Raw genomic sequence first — 11,602 nt, forward strand, 5'->3', positions numbered from 1 at the left:
CTTAAGGATAGTGGTTATGAAATTTGTTGGTCAACAATAGTGGTTATGGAGTTTGTTTCGAAGGATCATTATAGAGTTTTCTTGTAAGGATCTATTTCTTTATAAAAATAAATGATATGGTAAAAATTGTATAATTTTTATTTGGTTTTGTATTTATTGTATGAAGACATATTAATATATTTATAAAATGAAAAATAGTATAATATTGTGTGGAGATAAATTTGTTTTTTTGGTATATTTATCTATTTGTATTCTATATGTGTTTAGGTACTATTTTTCTTTTTACACATATTGATATTCAAGGTTTATATGTCTATAAGCATTACATGTATTTATGTACCTATCTCTATTTAGCAATGTTTTGTCTAGATTTGATCATTGTTTTGTCCCAAGACAAGTACGCAAACATGAGGTTGACCTTACAATTACATTTTTTTCCTTCTAATTTTAAAATACAAATTTAGTTGAGTGATACTCATTATCCTTACAGTGTGAGACAACTAAATATAAATTTGGCATACATTGAATCTACGTGGTAATCATCAAAGATAGTTTAGACATTCATTATTCATCTCCTATAAGAATTCAAAGTACACCATTCTTGAGCATTGATATAATCAATAGAAATGCATTTTAATTGTGTAGTACAAAATGAATAAATAATATTTATCTTAGGCACTTACAATCGCACTCAATATTATTAATTTTCAAGCAATTGATCAAGGCATAATAACCTTATTACTTGTTTATACAATAATTTGATGAGGCATATGTCAATATTGTCAATCTATGGTTCTAAATTAAGTAAAGAAAAGAACTACATATTATGAGAAATTACCAAACATGATCTTAAAAATATTCAAGATGAATCGAATGCAAAAGGATAAATTTATACTAATGAACTTGCCTCAAACTTGTGAACGCATCCTCTAGTGGGGAAGCATCCAATATAAAATTTCAAGTAGTCGCACTAAGAGGCACTTCTTTATAGGATTTGACATGAACACAAATTTTAGGACCTTATCCATTTGGCATTCAATAGTTAGAGTTGAGTGTTATCTAATGCCTATTCATCCCTACCTTTTGTTTAACAAAATTTGTGTCCTCTCTTTTTTGTTTCCCCTTTTCCTATTTTCTTTCTTTTTTCTTTAATTTCTACTTTTTGATTTCTTTCAAGCTCTAAGACTTTGGAGAGCACCTAAAGTTGTGCACAAGCATCATGGGTTCCTAGTAATCTTTCTTTCACTAAATATATTGTATTTCCTATTTGTTTTAGCTTGTCTATGGTTGACTTTCTTTCAGGATTCCTTTAGTATGGACCAATTATTATTGTGTAGTTCATGGTGTATTTGTGGCATTGTATTTTACCTTCACCTAGGTTTTCATTTGGATTGGTTACTTTGCACTTGCAATATCTCAAATTATTGGTGGGACATACATATTTTGAGACTAGTCTGCATTTTCCAATCTTGCAAAAGTTTATTCATATCAACAAAGCTTCATAGCTTATATCTCAATGATTCTAAACATGTAGCTAACCTACTTGTGGGTAGCTCAACATATTTTGTTGTCCCAAACTGGTACTTGTAGATATGTTGTTTAATGCTTTAAGGTCTTCTGACCTCTTTCCTCTGCTTTGGCTTGCCCTATAATCAGCTTTGTATCACCTATCTCCTTCCCCTATTCCTTGCTACCTTGAGGAGACATGTATGTTATTCGACTCCTTTTCTCTGCAACTTCTCTTATGCTTTAACTTGTTCTTCACAATATCAAATCATAATTGTAGGTATAGGAATGATTATTGAGAGTTGGGTGTGAATAAGTAATCACCAACCCAAAAAAAAATTATAGTCCCAACAAACTTTACCAACCAGATTAACCTTTAAATCTTATTTAGACTATAACAATACTATCGGTAAAGTAAACATTAAACCAACATGCAACATATAAAAATATCCACACAATTATAACACCAGATATATCTCATGGAAATCCAATTAGGGTGAAAATCATGGTGTGAGAATGATGCTCACAAATATTTGTACTCTTTTGGAATATGTTATGTTAGGTGTTTGTCTGGTTAAGGGATACAAAAGCACTATTAAATACTACATGGTTAAAGGATTTCCTTGGAGACCTATTAAATTCATATACCCTATTAGGAGTAACCTTATTAGAGAATTTTAAATACTCTTTTGAGAATGTCACATGGTTAAAAGATTTACAAAAGACCTATTACGGCCACATGATCAAGGGATTTTTCTATTATAATGATTAGGGAGCAAAAAATAAGAAACATTATGTAGTTTGCACTATTCCTGCTTAATCAAGCCCAATAAAGCTCATCAACACTTTAACATACCTCGCATTATCCTCCATTCTAATATTGTGTGATTATGTGTCATCCTCTATGATTGTAACCTTCGCCAACTTTCTTTTCTTTGTCACAACAATTAGCCACAATGTCACAATAACAATTTCTTTAGTCTTATTATTAAGTAGAAATTCTTCAATCACAAAACCTAAATCTAAATCCAATGATCTAGATTAATCATAAAAAATCTTGGCCATGTCGTCCTTCTATTTAATATTTCCATAAGTCATTTTGTCCTTGTAGAAACTTCTCCATGAATCCAATTGTAAAACTTATTACATCGATCTTTGTGTCATCATCTCTTTCCTTAAATCACGTCATACATTTCCAGTTGTCCAACCCAAAACTCACTTTTCAATAATAATTTGAACTTTAGAATTGCGCCTCAAATCTTCATCAACTATTCTTCATTCACCGAAAAGCCTTTACTGTTCACCTATTTACCTATCCTTCTTCTGTTATGATAAGCTCTCTTTTTTTTTGTACCAATGTGTCTAATCTTTTTTTTTAACTTTCCTATTTACTGATAAGACCTTAGATTACTGATAATATTATTTTTTTTACCTATTCATATGTTCAATTTACCCACTCAACTTTTCTTGTTTGCATTATTCCCAACTTATCAAAGCACTTTTACCTATACTTGTTATAGAGTGATGCCTTAACCATGTCTTCTCACCATGTTCATGAATCATATTCAATAATCAAATAAACTAATTCCTTTACAAATTTTAGCAATCATTCAAATCATTCAGTTGTCCATCATTATATTTCCCAACTATTACACAGTTTGGTTCTTGTCTTCATAAATTGCTCCAATCTATACATAAATAGGTGTTGTCATAAAATTAGCATCTATACCTATCAATTAACATCTCTATATGATAGCAACACTTAAAGAATACTATAACTCACTCTTTCTTCTTATTAATATATGATTACAAGTTAAAACAACATACCAAATAGTTTGACATTAATGACAACAATATAATTGATTATCCTGTCATCAAATCATGTTCTAGTTTGTACTAACATCAACTTGCCTTATCAATCAACCTTATTAATTAGTCAACCAAATCAATTGCACCAACAATCTCCTCCTTTGGAATTGATGTCAAATATTGTTCCTATTTGATACTATAGGCAAAAGTGGAAATATTTTATTATAAATTTGGCCTAAGCATTGTCTATGTATATCTATTTTCATATGTTGGTTACTCACACCCTACCTATGCCAAAACTTTTGAGCTAATACTCCATGTTATATTATTCATCCTATTCTATCTTCTTTCACCTATTCACTTCTTCTTTTGCTTCTCTCTTATAGTTCTCTGATATCATCTCCTCCACTTTGTTTATTGATATTACTTTTCTATATACATCTAATGTGTTACGTATTATGTTTTGCTTCTGCTAATTATTTGATTGTCATCTCCTCCTATTTTTTATTGATATTGCTTCTGTCTATATGGCTTATAACTTCTCTCCTATATACATTCTCCCCCTTTAACAACAATGTCAAAGGTGATCAACCTTTTTGTACTTTCATAAGATGTGTTACTTATTTTGTTTTGCTCTTCTTGACTTAATTAGATTGCTCTCTTTATAGAGTAGTCCACCTATGCATCAATTAATGCTTACGATCTTCTATTGTATGATATGAACTAATGCAACATGCATCTTCTTCCTTAGTTATTAGGAGATAGGGGTGAGACCCCTATTCTACCTAGAGCTAAGATATTCAAACCTTTACTTAGGTAGTGGTTTGGTGAATATATTAGCAACTTGTTCCTTAGTAGAAATGTATTCCAATCTAACCTCTTGATCTTTTACTTGTTCTCTTAGAAAGTGATACTTTATAGCTATGTGCTTATTCTTTGAGTTCATCATTGGATTCTTTGATATGTTTATAGCACTAGTATTATCATAATGAATAACAAAATGTTCATTTGACTTCTCATTTATCCCTTCTAATATGTGCTTGATCCAAATAACTTGTTGACAATTAATTGCAGCAATACATATTTTGCCTCAGATGTAGATTGTGAAATACAATTCTATTTCTTACTTGCCCATGAGACTACTTTGTTTTCGAGATATAAAGCTCCTCCACTTGTACATTTTCCATCATCAACATTTCTATCCCAATCAACATTTGTGCATACCTTAAGATCAAAGTCTCCTTATTTTTCATACCATAGACCATAATCTTGATGAAGGGTGCTCCCCTTAATACCACAAGCACATAATAGAAATAAAGAAATAACAATAATTAATGAGAATAAAATATGAGCTTTTTTATTATCACCACAAATAGAGTTACAAAATTTTGAAATAAAATATGAAAACCCACATGTGCACCTTCCTTACAATAATTTGCAACATAATGTTGCAAACTATCACCCAGAGTTGTCCTAGACAATGTACAGGCATTCCTTAAATAGGTATTTTTACACTTCCTGGGAAGTTTCTAAACATCAAACCCTAACCCTTGAGACTGACTAACTCTAAAATTACATATAGAGTCAGCTTGATATACCTTTGACACTTATTTTGGAAATTTTGGTTAACCCAACTGTGGAAGGCCATAACTTTCAAATTGTTGCTATAATAGTCTATTATAACCACTTTTTGAAATCCTTAGCTTCTGATCTACAAGCTTGAATTAGCACAAGCACCCATCCATCAATTTTTTGGGCCTCATTCGAGCACTTGTAGCCCTTAAAAAAATTGAGCCCAAAGTTTTTATACCAAAAATCCACAATAACTTTATTGATACTTATGATATGGCATTGGCCCTCAAGTGGCAGGTAGATATAACTAAGATGAACCTCCACCTCTGAAATTAGGACATTTTGAGCTCATATGACTAAATTATTGAGTAGCAAGCCTATTAGCATAAATGTTGATGATATTCCTTTGGGGGAGTATCCTAAGCATTATAGAGTATTGACATGTTGCATTCATGACTGTGTTTGTCATTGATGCCAACATAGTAGTAAGTTTGTGAAGATCGACAAAGTAACAAATAGAGATCTTAGTTATACAAACAATATTTTGATTGTTTGGTGATGCGCATACATGGACATGTTTAGTACAGTGTCTTGATGTGAAGGTTCAATGTGCATCATGTAAGTTGAAGATGTACAAAAGTTATATTTGATTTACATAAAGCAGTACAAAGATAGAGTACCTTAGAAGTAGTTTCTGATGTTTGCATTATATCCAAGTTTGGTAGTGATATAATCTATTGATGTGCAGTTAGCTAATGACTTATGGAAGTTTGATGATGATGATGATGTTAGCAAATGCGTAAGTCCTAGTGTCACACGTGTGAGAAGTTGTATAGACTGTGATTTGACAGTGCTATTGTAATTGTAAATTAATTAATTATCATATTATAATTAATTGGGAAAGCCTTAAGGCCGACTCAAGGAATTATTTTGAAGATATGGCATAAAGGAAAGATGTTTTCCTTATTTGTAAGAAGTAGTGACATTGAAGTGTATGCGAAATGTGAAAAGGAGCAGAGTGTTTACTGAATGCGGGTAAGCGATCCAAAGGGATTATTGGATGCGAGATTTATGATCTGGTTACAAGATCAAAAAGAGTAGAAGTTTGGTTGATGGGACATAAAGAGGAAGAAGCAATATTATTCATTTCTATTATTCTGCAAGGAATAATATAGAGATCATTTGGATAGTGGGTTCATTGATCTTGCACCTGAAGCTATTTGGGAAGTGGGTCTAACTATCTTCCACAACTTCTAACAAGGTTGGAATCTCCTAACAGGGATTCAAAGTCTCCTAACAGGGATTGATATGTACTGAATGTTGTTATTGACTCCCAATAGGATCCATCCTCTAACAAGGAATATTTATATCAATAGATCATCTTGTGGGTATTATCCCCATCAAGGTTTTCCCTCTAGTCAAGGGTTTCCCTAGTTAACATATCTGGTGTTATTGTGCATGAGTATCTTGTTGTGGTTTTGTGATTGTATTGCTCATATGGTTAAAGTTTAATAAGGTTGATAATTGTGATATTAGTTGTATAACTGGTTCCACTTGGTGGACTATATATTCTTATAACAATTGGTATTAGAGCATCAAGTCCTTGAAGGATAAGCTTAACAGCTTTGAGAGATCAATGGAAAATCTTTTCAGAAGGGATAGTCAAAGATTTTATGGGGCCAACTATGACAATTTGAAGGAGAAGATGAAGACTCATCTGTTATGTATGGGTCCAAGTTATTGGCTTTTGCCAAAGAGTGAAAAGACAATTGTTGAAGAAGGGAAACTTGGAGAATGTAGTGAAGTAGAGAGAGATCTGTTCATGTGCAACATAAGAGCTAGAGAAGCTTTACTATTGGCTCTTCTAGAGAACAAATATAGTTAGGTAAAGTCAATTCAAATATCTCACAAGACTTGGATAACTTTAGAATCTATTTTTGAAGGTGATACACATACAAAAAGAGTAAGATTGCAGAATTGGATATGTACATTTCAAGATGCTAAAATGTTGGAAGATGAATATGTAAGACGCTATATTGGTAGGATATGAGAAATTGTTGCAGGAATTAAGTCATATCGTGGAACCAAGGAAGAAGATGAAGTAGTGTGGAAGATTCTAAAAACTTAACATCACCATTCAAGCAAGTAGCTCAGATGATTGAACTACTAATCCCCTATACTAAGGAGTTTTCTAGGGAAACATTGCTTGGAAGATTGGAAGCAACATAAGTAGATCTAAGACAATTCGAAGATCTGAATAGAATTAAGATAGCCTTCAATTCCCTAAATGTTTGGCCAAGCCTATCTAGAAGTGCAAGTACACATGGAGATTTTGCTAGTAGTAGCTAAACCAAAGCTGATGAAGACAAGAAGATTGAAGAAGGTATAACACTTCTTGTGAGAAGAGAAAAATACAGTGAGAATATATTTAAATGTTGGACATGTAATGAGTTTGGTCGTTATGCATCTAAATATCCTAAAAGAAGAAAAAAGTATAAAGGAAAGTTCAATCCTAAGAGACCTAGGAATTTCTTGTATGCTAATTGATGCAGGAGCATCCAGTGGTGTAAGGGCAATCCTGTATCACCAAAAAATGCTTAGTGTTAGTTTCTGTTTAAAGTGTTTTCATTTCTAGATACCCATTTGGGTCAAATAATGATTCCAACTTTCATAGTTCCACTATTGGTTTTCTGGGTTAGAGTTTTTGAGCACCTTGGGATATGTGCCAATGTAGAGAATAGGTTATTTTGTAATTGAGCCATAATTATAATGAGTTAGAGGGTGTAAGCTGGAGGGATGATTACACTTGTAATTTAAAGCACTCTAGAAAAAGAATAAGGTCAAAAGGCTTTATAGTTTGAAATTTATTGCAGTTTTAAGTTGCCTGGAGACCTCTTAAGAGCACTTCAAAGTCAAATTTGAGGCACTAAACAACCTCATATAAGCCCAAAAAATGGGGGATGAGAAAAGCTAGTCCATAGGGCTATAGAGTGCTTAGAGAGCTTTCTAGAAATGTAAACGGTTCGTCAATTGGAGTTCCAGATCAAAAGTTATGCCTCCTAGAAGTTGGACTACCATTTCTAGATTCTTCTAATTTTACACCGACTTCTAACGTGTTTCCTAGAACCTTCTATTTTTGTAGTGGATGCCAAATGGCATATTCTATAATGTATTCCTAACCCTAAACCTAATTTGGTTTACTTAAGGGCATTTTTGACATTGTAAAGGCAATTTTTGGTGGAGTTTGGGAGAAGGTACTGTAAGAAGGGCTTTCTCTAAAATTTGATAACACTGTAAGCCCATAGGGCATGCTATGGAGTATGTCCTCATTGTACTAAATGTAATAGTAGATCTCTTATGATATTAATATTCCCCTTTTCTTGTTGCATTCATTTTTGTGTTGGGTTATGTCCCCATCAAGTGGTATCAGAGTTGGTTTTCCTGAGTGTGTAGACAAAGCACCAATTGTGAGGTAGTTTGCACCAGGATTGTGTAGTTGTGGGTTCAAGAAGATGCCTCTATGAAGGGAGTGTGGTGGAAGGGCTGAAGTTGTTCTCTTGAGGTAAGAGCCCTCCAGAGACAAGTCCAGGAATTACAAGAGGAGATCCATAGAGGGATGAATGTTGTCATAGGCGACAAAAGTGAGGAAGAAAATGAAGAAGAAGGAAATATTGGGCAGGAAGGGGAAGGAGATGGAGAATTCCTAAACCAAGTGGAGGAGAGGCTTTTTAGGGCCATTGCCAAGCTTAGAAAAAGACCCAAAATTGATGTCGGCATGTTTTTAGGAAATCTAAACTTGGATGAGTTGATCAACTAGATCAATGAGCTAGAGGAATATTTTGAGTATGAGGATATCAAGGACCCTAATAGGGTCAAGTTTGCAGAGGCGAAAATGAAAAGGCATGCCAAAATCTGGTTGCAAGAGATTCAGTTGGAAAGAAATAGAAGAGGAAAGGAGAAAATCACAAGATGGGATCGCATGGTGGACAAACTAAAGAAGCAATTCATTCCTATTGATTGCGAGCTTGATTTATTAAAGAAGATGCACAGGTTAAAGCAAGTAGGAAAATCTGTCTAAGAATGCACGAAGGAGTTTTACTGAGTCCTTATTAGGGTGGGGTATGCGAAATCAAACAAGGAGAAGGTTGCCCATTACCTTAGTGGGTTAAGACCTAGCATTCAGTAAGAGTTAAGTTTGGTTAGAATGACTAGCATTGAAGAAGCATACCAGTTTGCCTTATGAGTTGAGGAGAAGTTAAACAAAAAGTTTGATGGAAGGCAAAGAGGGTGTAGTCAAGGATGAAGGGGCAATGGCAGGTCATTTGGAGACCAAAATGAGAACCAAAAGAAAAATGAAGATGTGGATACTAGCCGAAATAAGAGGAATGAGGGTTTCAACTGTTCCTATGATCAAAACTTTGGAGATCAGAGAGGAAGAGGTAGAGGATGTGGAAAAGGTTCAGGAAGAGGAGGCTTCTATGGTACCTATTTTCATTGTAATAAAGAAGGTCATCGAGTCTTCGAATGCCCTCAATGACAAGGAAGGACGGATAGGAGAACTAATGGTCAAGCACTGGTTACTCATGTGGATGATGATGCACATTCATCACATTCAGAGGATGCAGAAAGAGGAGAGGTTCTAGTTAATGAAAGGGTCTTACTAAGCGGTGAGACTGAACCTGGACAAAGCAGGAGTTTGTTTCATACTAGGTACAAGTGCAAGGTTAAATATTGTAATGTAATTGTCGATGGTGGAAGCATTGACAACTTGGTGTCAAAGGAGATGGTCTCAAAGCTAAAGCTAAAGAGGGAGATACACCCCCAACCCTATCAGATTGGTTGGGTGCAGGATGATCATAAGGTCTTGGTTAGTGAGCAAAAGTTCAAGATTGGGAGTTACCATGATGAGGCTCTCTGTGACATCATTCCAATGGATGTCTACCATTTATTGTTGCGAAGGTTGTGGTAGTTTGATAGGCATGCTATACATGATGGTCATGCAAATACATACTCTCTGACAAAGGATGGAGTTCGCCAAAAATTGAAGCCCTTGATAAAAGAGGATGAAAAGGTATATAGAAGTGCTCGGGTAATGTCTTGTTGATGGAATAAATTTTTTGGATGGCATGAAACATCAACATATGTGTTATTGTTTAATTCCTAGGAAAGATAAGGAAGATAGTAGTGAAATTCCACTTGAAGTTTCAGGTTTATTAAGTGAGTATGGAGATGTCATCTCTGATAATGTTCTAGAAGGGTTGTCGCCAGTAAGGCAAATTAGTCATCAAATAGATTTAGTCCCTAGATCTAGTTTGCCTAACAAGGTTGCTCATAGGATGACTCCTAATGACACTAAGGAGCTAAACATACAAGTTCAGGAGCTGTTCAGGAAAGGTTTGATTTGAGAGAGCCTGAGTCCATGTGTAGTACTTGCAGTGCTAGCGCCAAAGAAGGATGGAGAGTGGAGAATGTGTACAAACTCTCAGGCTATAAATAGAATAACCATCAAGTATCAGTTTCCTTTGCCAAGAATGGATGATCTTATGGAATGTTTGAGTGGAGCTTAGTACTTCATAAAGATAGATCTCATGAGTGGCTATCACTAGATATTGAGTGGAAGACTACATTCAAGACCAAGAAGGGTATATATGAGTGGTTAGTCATGTCCTTTGGACTGACCAATGCACCAAGCACCTTCATGCGGCTTATGAATGAGGTACTAAAGCCATTTTTGGGAAAATTTATTATTGTCTATTTGGATGATATTTTGATTATGAGTAAATCTTTGGATGAACATTTATTGCACATTCATAGTGTCCTTGAAAGGTTAAGGGAAGAGAAATTGTTGATTGATTTGAAAAAGTGTAGCTTTGTCAAAAGGGAATTAGTCTATTTTGGGGTTTGTTGTATTAGTTAAAGGTCTCAAAAAGGACCCAAAGAAGGTGAAAGTCATCTTGGAATGGCTTACTCCAAGGTTTACCACTGAGGTGAGGTCATTCCATGGTCTGGCTAGTTTTTACAAGAAGTTCATCAGGAATTTTAGTAGTATATGTGCACCCATAAGGGGGGATAGAAAAGAGTTCAAGTGGACTACAGGAGTTGCTAGGAGTTTTGAATTGTTGAAGAAGAAGGTGATAAAGAAACCTGTGTTGGCACTTCCTAATTTCAACAAAGTATTCCAAGTGGATTGCGATTCTAGTGGCAGTGTTATTGGGCCTATATTGAGCCAAGAAGGTAAATCTATTGCCTATTTCAATGAAAGATTGAATGATGCAAAGAAGAAGTATTATGTTTATGATTAGGACTTCTATGCAATAGTTCAAGCCTTAAAGAAATGGAGGCATTATTTGTTACCAAAAGAATTTGTCTTGCATATTGATCACCAGGCATTACAGTACCTAAATAGCCAAGGTAAATTGAATCAAAGACATTTGAAATGGGTAGAGTTCATGCAAAGCTATACATTTGTATTGAAACATAGAAGTGGAAGGTCTAATAGGGTTGCAGATGCATCAAGTAGGAGATAGTTGCTGCTGACAATAATGTAGGTTGAAGTGGTTGGGTTTAATGAACTCAAGAATCTATACCCTGAGGATCCTGACTTTGTAGAGGCTTGGAAGGCTTGTAAGGAACCTGCTGCTCTAGACAGGACTAGTTGGCTAGATTACATGATTTAGGATGGTATGTTGTTCAAGGGAAGTCAATTTTGTATTCC

Source organism: Cupressus sempervirens, chromosome 6, assembly GCF_028749045.1.
Source record: "Cupressus sempervirens isolate cs-2001-9-10 chromosome 6, ASM2874904v1, whole genome shotgun sequence".
Classification (NCBI taxonomy): Eukaryota; Viridiplantae; Streptophyta; class Pinopsida; order Cupressales; family Cupressaceae; genus Cupressus; species Cupressus sempervirens.